The 14,158-nt window shown below is 41.8% G+C and overlaps 1 pseudogene; it reads left to right on the top strand.

Moving 5' to 3' along the window:
* The first annotated feature begins 6,381 nt into the window (after positions 1–6,381).
* On the top strand, positions 6,382–9,692 carry LOC100467753 (annotated as a pseudogene).
* The last annotated feature ends 4,466 nt before the right edge of the window (positions 9,693–14,158 follow it).

The raw sequence follows: 14,158 nt of genomic DNA, 5'->3' as shown, positions 1-14,158 counted from the left end.
AGTGAAGATTCCTATTCCCAGTGGTCTATATAGGTGCAACTATGGAAACTTTAAAAATGGGTTATAACCAAAGGTCCATGTCCCTTAGGAGATGGATGATGCACAAGGGGTCTGTAATACTCTTAAAACTACATACAGAATCTCTAAAGGACCAAATGCACATTTACCTGGGGAACTTCTTAATGAGTAAATTATTATAAAAATTAAAAACCTACACCCTAAAAGCAAATTTGGTTATTTTGCTGATGTGGGCTCAATAGCAGAAAACATAAAAAAGAAAAGAAAATCATTGAATCCAAAAGATCGACCCAATCTTTTGATAAACAGTAAAACATACTGGCTTGAGTTTTACTTCTTTCCTTTACTTCACGTATGATTGGCTATAGGTATGTTACCATAAAGTATTATTGCTATTATCAACAATAATTACATAGCATAAGCACAGATCTTGCAGGCAAGCAGGACAGCTATTAGCATTTCTTTTTTATAGGTGAGGATATTAAGGTTCAAAGCAGTTAAATTACCAACCTACATAGCTAGTGAAAGTAGAAATTAGACTGCTGGTCTTTTAAATACACATCCAAAACATTCTCCATACCATCACAGCATTACACTCAGACAATTGTAAAAAGTAAGAAAAAAAATTAAGGAACATGGGTGGGAGTAGACTCTTCAGAGTTGATCTGGAACCTCGAAGCCTTTGGTTCCATTGAGATCCCCCATTAATTAGCATTCATTCAGTGTTGTCCTTTTCAACTTATCAGCACCAGAACTCCATTTCCCGTCTCTCCAGTTTCACTCTTTTCCCATTTCCTATGACGTAACTTAAACCTGGTTAATACCTCAGGAGGGTTTGCAGAATAATGAATTTTCTGGGATTATCTCCAAAAATGTGTAATACCTAGGAAAAATGTTTAGGAAACCCAAAAGAACAATGCCGGAGACAGATCAAGAAGAATGAATGAAGAATTACCACAGGGCTGCATTGTGTGTGGCTTGCACAGTTGGTGTTGGTTCATAAACTGGTCTGCATACTCGGCAGGCAAGGAGAGACCAAAGAAAGAGATGGAGCACTCCATATTGGTAAGGGGCAGGTTTAATAAGCAAGAGAACTTACATATGAAGCTTGCTGAGATGGTCCTAAGATGAGATCGCTGCATCTGCTCACTAGAATCTCAAAAGTTTATGTAGAAGCCTTAACTGGGTTCAGTCATGTATTCATTCCAGACAATCTCAACAAATTGGGCTCTCAAGACTGCATCCTTGAAAATGGCTCTCATTGTGGGAATGGTAGGCAGAACATAAGTTCCAAGGACAGTGGAGGGGTTGAGGAGCCTCTGATTACCAACATCCAGCTTGAGGACCAACAGGCGGTCATGTCCTCTCGACAGTCTCCTCCAGCAACAGGTCACTAGAGTCAGGCTGCCTGGATTTCAATCCTAGCTTCCCCACTTACTGGTTCTATGATCTCAGGAAAGTTACTCAACCTCTCCTGCCCTAAGTTTCCTCATTGTAAATAGGAAAGGTAATTGTACCTAACTCATATGGTTTTAACAAGCATAGAAGCAGTTAATATTTTTAAATTACTTAGAACATGTCTAATATATAGCAGAGACTGTGTGTGTGTGTGTGTGTGTGTGTGTGCGTGTGTGTGTTTTACAGTAAATTTCACTGAACAGGATCTCTGGATTCTGTTAGAAATTGAAATAATTGTATAAATGATTAGTTGCCCTTTCATTTTTAGCTACGTGAACTTTTCTTGAAGCGTTGGTAGTGTGGAAGAAGAGTCATTCCTCCAGCTGAAAGCCCTATAACCTGACAGATAAAGAGAAAGATAGGGCAAAGGGAGGGTGAAAAGAGGAGAGAATAAAGAAAGGTTCTCTTTAAAAATAATGTATATACCAATCCCCAGCGATATGATGGTCATACTTGAGGTGAAACCTTACCTGGTTACAGCACATAGAAAAATCTGGTTGGGGCTCCTGGGTGGCTCAGTCAGTTGAGCGTCCAACTCCTGATTTTGGCTCGGGTCATGATCTCAGGGTCCTGGGACTGAGCCTTACATCAGGCTCCTCGCTCATCAGGAGTCTGCTGGAGATTCTCTTTCTCCCTCTCCCTCTGCCCTTCCCCCCATGCTCACTCTCACTTGCTCTCTTTCTCTCTCTAAAATAAATAAATGAATCCTTAAAAAAAAGAAGAGGAGGAGGAAGAAGAAGAAAGAAAAATCTGGTTAATCTGGCGAAGAACCAGTACCCAGAGAATGTCAACACCAAGTTAGGTAGGAAGTCAGGGAGGTTTGATAGGAGAACCATGACTCTCAATGCTGAGACTCTCAAAGGGTGACATTTAAAGAGTAGGTAAAATAGAGCTTCTCCAGACACGCTCTTCCACAGAGAAATCAGGTAGTGATATTCTACTTGGCTATTTTTGCCTTGCCTCTGGTAGACTGGTAGGAGCCCCTGTAATCTTTTTATGAAGGTTGTTAACTACAAGCTCACAGTCAAATGGGTTTGGATCTGGAATTCACACTACAGTTGTCCCTTGAACAGCATGGGGGTTAGGGGTGCTGACCTCCCATGCAGTTGAAAATGTGTGTATGACTTTTGACTCCCCCAAAACTTAACTACTAATAGCCTACTGTTAACCAGAAGCCTTACAGAAAACGAAAATAGTCAATTAACACACATTTTATATATGTATTATATATTATATTCTTGCAATAAAGTAAGCTAGAGAAAAGAAAATGCTATCAAGAAATTCATGAGGAAGAGGAAATACATTCCAGTACTGTACTGTATTTATGGGGGTGGGGAATCCACATACAAGTGAACCAACACAGCTCAAACCCATGTTGTTCAAAAGTCAACTATACTTGTGTGATACCTCCAAACCCCCAGTATAAAAATTTTGCTTAAAGGGGTCAAGTTTTTGGTCCAGGTACTCCAAACTCAGAATCTCAAAGATTTCCCACGGATAAAGCTGTAAAGAATCAGACCTTACAGGAAAAAAATAGTAAGTAAGAGGCAATTATCCACCTTAGGTGAGAAACAACAAAATGATAAACCACAGCATACCCACAAACATTCAAACATTGAAATTAGCCAATAACACTTAAAATAAGCACGTTTAACATCTCAAAGAAATAAACGATTATGGAAATATGATGAAGAAGTAAGAGGCTATCAAAGTTGACCAGACAATTCTGGAAAAGGGCCACATAGAAATGAAACTCAATATGATATTTAAATATGACATTATTGAAGAAAGAATCAATGAGGTGGAATTAGACCTGATGAAATTACCCAGAAGACTTCAGAGCAAAAAAAAAATAGTGATAAAAAAAGAAAAAAATGGGGAGGGGCACCTGGGTGGGTTGGTCGGTGAAACATCTGCCTTCAGCTCAGGTCATGATCCTGGGGTCCTGGAATTGAGTCCTACATCAGGCTCCCTGCTCAGCACAGAATCTGCTTCTCCCTCTCCCTCTGCCCCTCCCTGTTTGTGCACTCTCTCTATATTATATAAATTTTTTAAAGTGGAGAAAAAGTGAGAAGGCACAATATACAATCCAGAAAGAGGTAACTGATAGATTGGGGAGGGGCAGTATTCAAGAGATAATGGCTGACAACTTTCTCATACTGATGAAAGATTCTAATCCTCAGATCAGAAAACCCAAGCAGAAAAAATAAGAAGAAATAACACTTAGATACATCATCATGAAACTGCAAAACACAAGAAGAGGGAAAAGATCTTTAACAGTGTCAGAGAAAAAAAGACAACTTATCAAAACAAAATCGACAGTTTGACTAGTAGTTAATCTCCCACAAGATAATGAAACCAGGAGCCTGTGATATATTATCTTCAAAGAGCTGGAAAAAAAATCCAAAAACATATATCTTGTGATCAGAGCTCATGCTTAGAACAGCTGTAACACACATTTAAAAAAAAAAAATTTAAGATTTATTTATTTATTTTAGAGAGAGGGAGAGAAAGCGTGAGCAGAGGGAGGGGCAGAGGGAGAGAATCTCAAGCAGACTCCCTGCTGAGCACAGAGCATGGAGATGAACATGGGGTTCAATCTCACAGGCCCGGAGATCACAACCCCAGCCCAAATCAAGAGTCAGATGCTTAACCAACTGAGAGCCACCCAGGCGCCCCAACAGATATTAAAATTTGTATAGACTTCCTTACTTGTTGGTAAAGAGATGCTGCACGGAAGGCCACTCCCTGCCCAGGCAGGCCTCCAGTGACCTGCCACCACTGACCCTGGGACATGTTCTGATCAAGCAATCAAATGTCAGTGTGTGGCATACAGTGAGTTTCTAGGACCAATACACCACCATCGGCTCTCCCCACACTCCCACACCTCCCAGGGAGCCCAGCTGCCCTTTCACCCACCAGACAGCTCTCCGTGGCTCCCACTTGTCACTCCCTGTCCTCTTACCACCCCCCCGGCCAGACTAAGCCTATACCCCTTTGTGGAAAATTACTCCCTTATAATAGTGCTGGCCCATAAGCAATTGGCCAGCTCACAGCTGGTTCCTCCCAGCTATGACTGTCTCTGTCCACCACTAACCAGCTCTCATTCAGAGTCACACATCTGTGGCCACTGGGGGGAGTTGCAGCCCATGTGGATTTTATCTGAGACTGCTGGTGAGGGACAGAGAGGACAGCCAGGTAACGGAGGCCTGCCAGCAGCCAGACAGCTCAGGCTCTGCTGCCACAGTCGGCACTCCCCATGGCAGGAGTCTTTAATAAATGTATATCCAGCCTATAAATTAAATCAATAGTTACAATCTTCCCACAAAGAACACACAAAACCCAGATTGCTGAGAAGTAAGCTCTCCTGAGCATTCAAGGAACAGATAATTCTCAGCTTATCCTAGTTCCTTTAAAGAAAGGTCAACCAAGAACACTCCCAACTCATTTCATGAGACTTATATAAACTTAATACCCAAACCAGATATGAACAGTATAAAAAAATTAAATTCCAGTTCTCTTAGGAGCATAAACGCAAAAATACTAAATGAAACATTGGCACGCCAAATCAAGAAATATACAAAAATAATAATGCATCACAATCAAGTTAGATTTATTCAAGGATACAAAATTGGTCCCATGTTAGAAAAATCTGGTAATGTAATTCACTACAATAACAGATTCAAAGACAGAAACCATATGATCATCTCAATAGATTCAGAATCATCTCAAATAAAATTCAATAACCACTTACGATTTTAAAAATAAAAAAAATCATGTAGCAAACTAGAAAAAAAAGGGAAAAAAGGGAACCTACTTAATCTGATAAAGCTTATCCATAAAGAACTTGTGGCAAATATCTTGCTTATGAGTAAAACATTAAATGATTCCTAAAATCAGGAAGCAGCAAAGATTTCCACTATGACTATTTTCTGTTCATTATATTGGAGTACCTGTCAGTGCCAGAGAAGAAAAAGAAATTCATGTTGCAAAGATTGGAAAGGATTTGCAGATAACATGATTATCTATGAAGAAATCTAAAAGAATGTATACGTAAAATGCTCAAATTAGTAAGAGTTCAGGAAGTCTGTGGAACGTAAGAAGATCAGTACACGAAAACTACTGAAGTGTGCAAGCCAGCCATGAAGAAATGTCCCTACTTCTGACAACAGCAAGTGAGGGTCACTTGCAGGAACCGTCCTAGTTAGGCTAACTGAAAATCTGCACAATGTATATGCTTTGTAGTGTGGAGGGCATTAAAAAAGTAAAGGATTCTGGGCAAAGATATACAAAGAGATGGCAAACCAAACAAGTCGGCAGGCATAGGAATTCAGAAAAGTTGAAAATAAAAGGATGAGAGAAAGCTAGTGTGGGGGCGCCTGGGTGGCTCAGTTGGTTAAGCGTCTGCCTTCAGTGAGTCTGCCTTCAGCTCTGGTCATGATCCTGGGTCCTGGGATCTAGTCAGACTTCCTGCTCAGTGGGGAGCCTGCTTCTCCCTCTGCCCCTCCCCCTGCTCTTGCTCTCTCTCTCTCTCACAAAAATAAATAAATTTTTAAAAATCTTAAAAAAAAGAAAAAAGAAAGCTAGTGTGGTGTATGAAGATTAGGCAAAGCGGACGTTATGGCAAAAAAAAAAAAAAAAAAAAAGGCTTTAAGAGATGAAAGGGACGCCTTGTAATGTTTATTTCCCCAGGAAGAGCGAAGGTTCAGTACTAATGTGGCCTCACACTGATTTAAGTCAAGTATCTACACAAAAGTACACCTGCTGCATGATTCCATCTAGGTAAGGCTCTGAACCAGACTACTGACAAATTCTCACAGGAGCAGCAAAACTACTAGGAAAGGAAGAAAGGACAGAAGGGAGAGAGGGAGGGAAGGCAGGAGGGAGATTGTTATAAAGACCAGAATGGTGATTCTGTCTCAGGTGAAGAAAAGGGAATGTGAACCTGGAGGGGCACTCAGGTAATAAGAAAGAAGTTTAAAACACAGCATTTGTATTAACTACTAAAACAAGATGTTTTACTGAGAATTTTGTATCTTTATAGAAAGATATATATAAGACCCAAGTGGAAAAATATGGATAGGAAGACTCAATTTTATGAAGGCGTCAATTCCACCCAAATTAGCATACAGAGTCTCTGTAATGTAAATCAAAACCCAAATATGTATTTTTGCGCAACTCGACAAGTCAATTTTGTAATTTTGTGATTTGCATAAAATAAAGAAACGAAGAATAGTATACAAGTCAAGGTTTAGAGAAATAGAACCAGGATAAATAGATAAATAAATAGCATATATATTTTATATAAAGAGTGAGAGAGACTGAGACACAGAGAGACAGCAAGAGACAGAGAGATTTATTATAAGGAATTAGCTTACGTGACTGTTGGGATGGGCTAAGCAAAATCAGAATCCATAGAGGAGGCCGTCATAAGCACGATGGAACTGAACCGGAACTGGCCAACGCCGGCAACCACAGATGGAATTTCTTCTCTCTCTTGGGGAAATCCTAGTCCTACATTTAAGGTCTTCCAACAGATCAATGAGGCCCACCCAGATAATCCAGGATAATCTTCTTAAAGTCTACTGATTAAGGGCTTTAATTACATGTGCAACATTACTTCACAGCAATAGTTAGACTGCTTCACGGGGACTATAGCCTAGCTAAGTGGACAGATCAAAAACACCCTCCCAAATTGACAAGACTTGTCTGCAGAAGAGGCAGACTTGACCTTCCAGATATCAAGGCTTATGATAGCACTGCATTCGTTAGGACTGGGGTGGTAGGCAGGACAGGGTGGTCCTGGGACACACAGAGAGCTAATAAACAGACTCACATGTGTAGCAAAGGCTGGAAAACGGTCTAGCTGGCACTGCAGATCAGTGAGAGAAAGATGGGTTATTCAGCAAATGGTGCTGAGAGAACACATTATCCACACAGAAAATGATGAAAATAGATCCCTATTCATACTCTACACACACACACACACACGCACGCGCACATACAGAATGTATGGAAAATTGACCTTGGGTTACCTTTTCTCTTCTGTTTCCCTTGAAACCTGATCGAGGTAGAATTTCAGCTGTGTGTTGAAGCAGCAATGCTTATGATAAGAAATTACCCCTGATTGAATATATTTGTTCTGGAAGACTGTAAATGAACCATAAATATCTTGTGGGAAGCTTCCCTGACGCCACATAAGTTCTAACTAGGCATTTTCCTTGCCAGCACCTGAAGGCTATGTCCTAGTTAGAAGAGTTACTGGTTCCTACGGAGCCTGGAGATTCTAAGCCAGCGTGATGTCCTTCCCTATATCAGCACTGTCGCCGTGGGGCTGAAGAATGGCCGCTGGAGTGTTCAGCAGCTTCTCACCAAAGACGTGCATGGCTGTGCTATGCTTTCTATCCCGTATTCCGGCACCAGCATACCTACGCAGGTATGAAATATCAACCCGATCAGGCATAATGTACATACATACACTCTACGTGGATTAAGAAACTGAAGTGTTAATGCCAAATTTTTGAACACTTAGAAAAGACTCTATTTATGACCTCAGAGGAAGGATTTCTTAATACAAACCATAAAGAAAGCGTTGGTATGTTCGACTAAGTCAGAATTTTAAAACTTCTGTTCATGCTGTTCATCAGAGCCATCATAAAGTGAGCGAAGAGATGAGGCACAGACTGGGAAGCAGTATTTCCAGATGCTTCAGAGACTACAAATAAAGAACACCTATGACACAATAAAAAATAAATAGCAATAACCCTGTAAAGCAGACAAAGGTTAGGAACAGGAATTTCACAAGAGGAAAAAAGAGCACCTATAATTCCTGAAAAGATGTCCAATCGTATTAAGGTAGACATTGCATTAACCAGGCAGATGCAAATTAATATCATTAGTTCTCATTTCACACGCACCAGATTGATAAAGCTGTGCAGTCCGACGGTACCTGATAATCCAGGATGTGCAACAGGGGAACTCCTATACACTGCCGGGGTGATTCTAAACTGGAGCAACTACTTTGGAAAATATTTTGGTGTCACCTATAAAACTGCACGTGCTGACATTTTACCTTTAGCACATTTCCAGGGGTTGTAACCAAAGAGAAACTATTGTAGGTGCACTGCAGAAGCCACATTCAAGAGTGATCGTGGTAGCAGTAATTCCTAAGAGGGAAAAAAAATGGCAATATCTTGATGTCAATCAAGGATAGAACTAACATATAAAATTGATGGATTCATCCCACAGAACATTACACACCGCTGAAAAGGAAGGAGAGCGTCGGCATCCGTGGTGGATAAGTGTCGGTGGCGAAGGGCATGTCATGACAACTGGTATCGGGGTCATCGTGTCGTGACTCGGGTAGCCGTCTCCACAGCAGGTGCAGTGGCTTTTGCCCCAGGCGGGCTCCGCGGCTGTGCAGCAAGTGCGTGCTGGCACCCAGCCCTTTCCTTCCCGGACCCGGAGCCAGGCAGCCAGGCTGAGCCGACCACCGGAGCCCCGGACCGCCTCACATCGGCCCATCAAGGGGGTCCTGAGAAACACAAGCTCTGAGGCTCCCTCTCTGGCCGCCTCAGCAGAACACCCCGGTAGGGGTGTCGACAAAGTGCTGGGTAAAAAAAATCCCAGGAGTGGGACGAAATGAACATCCTGGCGACATATCTTTCAGCAAAGACTATGGGTTAATGGAAATAGACGAACCCAGCCCTCCTTACCACTGTACGGTGTGACGGTGAAGATGCGTGCTGTGATCTGGAAACCTCTGAAGCCCTGACCCCAGATACCTTCGCTCAGAAATTAGCTGCTGCTGAAGCCTCGCAGCCGGGTTCATGAACGGGAAAGCAGGAGGAGGAGCGCAGTGACCTCTCACCTGGAGAACAAGAAAGCAAGCCACAATTTGAAATGAAAAGGAAGCTTGAGTACAACGAAGGACTGAGCATTAAATTAGCTGGACAAATAATTTCCAAGGACCTACATGAGGAGGAGGAAGATGCAGGAATGTCAGAGACTACAGCTGAAGAAAGTGTCAACTCCAGGGTCTACTGCAAAGTGACCAAGTGCAGAACAGATCACAGAGTTCCCAGAAGATTCGACACTGTAATTGTTTGTCGGATACAAAGCCTGTTACTATGAGACACTGCTGCTTCTTCTCGACAGTTCATGACCTCAGTACCAAAATGCATACCAATTATTTTATGTTCCTGAGAATTAAATAACTTCAGAGACTAAAAAAAGGGGGGGGGAGGAGAGCTACATGTATTGATATGGGTGAATGTCAAAAATATAATTGTATGAAAGAGCAAGATACAAAATACAGACCATACATAGTTCCATATATGTAAAGCTCAAAAATAGACAAAGCTAAGTAATGTATCAATTAGTGATATACATATGTGTGGTAAAATTTAAAAGAGAAGCAAGGGATGGAGAAACAAAAATTCTGGAGAGAGGTTCCTTCTGGAGTGTGAGGAGGGAAAGGCCACGATCCGTTAGGGCACAGAGAGGAATTAAAATATGTTGGCAATGTTCTGTTTATTGAGTTGGCTGATATGTAAGGGTTGTCATTTTTTTTAAAATTTTGGGGTATAGTTGACACACAATGTTACATTAGTTTCAGGTGTACAACATAGTGATTCAACAACACATCTCTAGACTGCATGCTACTCTCATCACAAGTGTAGGCACCATCTCTGTACCCATTCAAAGCTATCAATACCATTGACTCTATTCCCTGTGCTGTATCTTTTAATCCCATGATTTATGCATTCCATAACTGGAGGCCTGTATCTCCCACTCCCCTTAACCCATTTGGACCATCCCCCCACCACCTTGACCTCTGGCAACCATCAGTTTGTTCTCTGTATTTATGGGTCTGATTCTGCTTTTTGCTAGTGTATTCATTTGGGGTTTTTTTTAGATTCCACATATGAATGAAATCATATATTTGTCTTTTTCAGTCTGACTTATTTAGCACAGTACCCTCTAGATCCATCCGTGTTTTTGCAAATGGCAAGACCTCATTCCTTTTTGTGGCTGAATAATATTCCTCCATGTGTGTGCGTGTGTGTGTGTGCATGTGTGTGTGTGTGTGCGTGTAGCACTTTTTTATCCATTCATCATCAAAGGACACCTGGGTTACTTCCATATCTTGACTATTGTAAATAATGCTCCAATAAGCATAAGGGTGCATATATTTTTTTGAATTAATGTTTTCATTTTTTATAAGTAAATACACGGTAGTGGAAATTTGGATCATATGGTATTTCTATTTTTAATTTTTTGAGGAATCCCATACTGTTTTCTACAACAGCTGCACCAATTTACATTCCCATCAACAGTGCATGAGTGTTCCTTTTTTCCACATCCTTGCCAACACTTGTTGTTTATTGCATCTATGATTTTAGCCATTCTGACGTGTGAGGTGGTATCTCATTGTGGTTTTGATTTGCATTTTCCTGATGATGACTGATGAGCATCTTTTCATGTGTCTGTTGGTCATTTGTGTGTCTTCTTTGGGAAAATGTCTATTCAGATCCTCTGCCCATTTTTTAATTGGATTATTAAATCCAATTTAATTGGATTAATTAAATTGGGTTCTTTGGTGTTTAGTTGTGTAAGTTCTAAATTTGGGATATAACTCCTTATAGAATATATCACTTGCAAATGTCTTCTCCCATTCAGTAGGTTGCTTTTTTGTTTTGTTGATGGTTTCCTTTGTTGTAAAACAGTTTTTTTTTTATTTTGATGTAGTCCCAATAGTTTATTTTTGCTTTTGTTTCCCTTGCCTCAGGAGACATACCTAAAAAAATGTTGCTATGGCCGATGTCAAAGAAACTACTGCCTATGTTCTCTTATAGGAGGTTTATGATTTCAGGTCTCACGTTTAGGTCTTTAATCCATTTTGAGTTTAATTTTGAGAGACAGAGAAAGGGGGGAAAGGTATAGGGAGAGGGAGGGAATCTCAAGCAGACTCCCTGCTGAGCACAGAGCCCAACTCGGGGCTCAATCTCACAACCCTGAGATCGTGACCAGAGCTGAAATCAAGAGTCAGATGTTTAACCAAATGAGCCACACAGGCGCATTGTGAGTTTATTTTTTTGTGGATGGCGTGAGAAAGTGGTCTAGTTTCATTCTTTTGCATGTTGCTGTCCAGTTTTCCCACCACCATTTATTGAAGAGATGGTCTTTTCTCCATTGTAAATTCTTGCCTCCTTTGTCATGGATTAATGGACCATCTAAGTGTAGGTTTATTTCTGGGCTCTCTGTTTGTTCCATTGATCTATGTGTCTATTTGTGTGTATGTGGGGGGGGTTCTTGTTTAATATCTATTACTGTTCTTTTGAGTACACACACATATAAACTCTTTTTGTGTATTATATGTTAACATAAAAATAATTTTCGATGTAAAGAGTTTGCCTTATAAAGGGTGGATATTGGCCAGTGCCAGCAGCAACATCCTGGCGTGAGAGTGCTCTCCCTGCATTCTCAGAGGCCAGTGGGTGGGAGCGGCCACACTCATGGCGCAAGTGAGTAGTTCTTTCTGATGGAGCACCTCCTCTCAAATCAAGACCTTGGTCCCTTAAACCAAGGCTTGCCCATTTCAAATTCCACAGCAACAGGAGTATTTATGACGCTCATACCCGGTTGTGAAAGAAAGCCATTCTGCAAAAGATTTGTGGCAAAATGAAGGTGATGCCACAGCCACCCCCATCCCTGTCACTCCCAAACCCATGAAACCTTCAGACGTCAGCTGTACTATTCCAGATGCTGGTTTTCTTCCACTTGCCTCCTTTTAGCAGCCCAGCTAAAGCAAACTCTGAAGATATTTTATCCTCTGTGGCATTTTGGCTTAACAAGAAGTTCAAATTAAGATACTTCCCTAAGGAGAACATGAAATTTAAAGCCAACCTTTTCGGGAGGTTTCAATCTTAAGTAGAATGTCTTCTGTATTTCCACAGGATTCCCCCAACTGAATAGATTCCAGTGATTCTGTTTGCTTTCTTCTCCGAAGGGCTGCAGAGCAGGAGTGGAAAATAACACAGAGTCCGAATCCCAGAGATAGCTGAACTGTGAAAGGCACTTTTATGAAATATTATTTCAGTGTGTGGCGATGTAGTTAATGACAGAATGAGCTCAGTCCTTAACATCCTTGGGTGATATTTCTTCACTTTTAGCAAATACACCCTCATTCCCCAATTTCAAAAGCATATAATTTTGCTTCTCAATTTTCTTTCCTTTAATTTTGGCAAAAATCACTAGAAATAATAACTACTGCACTGTCTTTACAAGTTAAAAATACAGGTGGGAAAATTATTAATTTATTTATTAAACAAGCCTGATGTGGGGGAAACAGGCACCAAATAGTCCCCCCCCCTTTCTCCCTGTGGTTCTTCTGGTCACTCATAGCTAAAGCAAACATGCTCAATGCAGAATTTGGAACACCAGGCCCCCATCAGAGTCCAAATGAGCACAAGATATGAAGTTATGCCTCCCCACCTTTCTCCAGTGAGGCCTGGCCCCGGGCAGGATCCCAGCCGCAGGAGAAAGGGCAGGTCAGCAGCCCTCCTCCTGCTCCGGTAACCCATCTCCTCCTCTGCCAGCATGCTCAGCTGCGCTGGAGCCCCGCCCCCTGCGGTGCTGGAGGTCCCACCCCCCCATAAGAGGAAGTGGGTGATATGAGAGGGAGGGAAAGCTCTCCCCCCACTGGCCCTATTGTAAGCTGGCTTCATGCACTTTGGCTGGTGATTGGGTGACACTGTTTTTGTCACTGGTGCTTTGGTGAGTGTTTTGACAATCCGCCCCATCAACGTGGACCTTCCTTGAAATTCCCTGGGCCTGGGCATATGCATCGCTACCTGGCTGGCCGCCTGAAGCTCCTAGGGCTCGGGTGGCGTCTTCAGCTTCTCTGAGCTGAGCTGAAATGGCTCTTCCAGGGGAAGAGGGGGAGAAGGGGGGCATTCACAGCACACTCGCAACTCCTCCTGCATGCGAGTCCCCATTCTCTGCTCTTCCAGCATTTTCCACCCTTGGTATAGGAATGAGGTTCGGAATTCATCATGCAGCTCCAAGCTCTCCCTCTTCACGGGTTCTCCAGAGGAGAATGCTCTCTTTCCCAAGTCACTTACACGCTAATCTTCTTAGGCTCTCAGGCAGAAGTTTCATTTACCATCCCACGTTACCAGGTGAAGAGCAAGGAAACTAGACAGGTGTTCGGGGTAACTGGGAAAATACAGGCACAGAAATGACAAAGAGAATCCAAGCAGGACGTGGTCTGGGCAGTGCTGTTTCAAGGAAGAGCATTGCCAGTGTCAGTGCAAAACTGAGTCAGGATGTAGGAAGGAGTTCAACTGTAGACACAAGTGGAAGGAGTAGGTTGATTCAAAAGGTCAGGATTTCACAATAGACGGAACATGAAAATGAATAAATAAAATAAAAATAAACCTGGAGGAAAATACTCAGTTTGTGGCCTTCCTTTGATTATTTCTCAATGAAGTGGTCTGTTCTGCTTTCTGGTCTTATAAATGTTATCTGGGGAGAGCTTTCCCTCCCTCTCATACCACCCACTTAGTTTGTGGCCTTCCTTTGATTATTTCTCAATGAAGTGGTCTGTTCTGCTTTCTGGTCTTATAAATGTTATCTGTTTCATAGGTAAAGTGATCGGTTTAGTTGTTAGTAGTGACTG

The sequence above is a fragment of the Ailuropoda melanoleuca genome, chromosome 19, assembly GCF_002007445.2.
Source record: "Ailuropoda melanoleuca isolate Jingjing chromosome 19, ASM200744v2, whole genome shotgun sequence".
Taxonomy (NCBI): Eukaryota; Metazoa; Chordata; class Mammalia; order Carnivora; family Ursidae; genus Ailuropoda; species Ailuropoda melanoleuca.
Note: the sequence above shows the minus strand (reverse complement) of the source record. Positions and strands in the feature narration are given on the sequence as shown.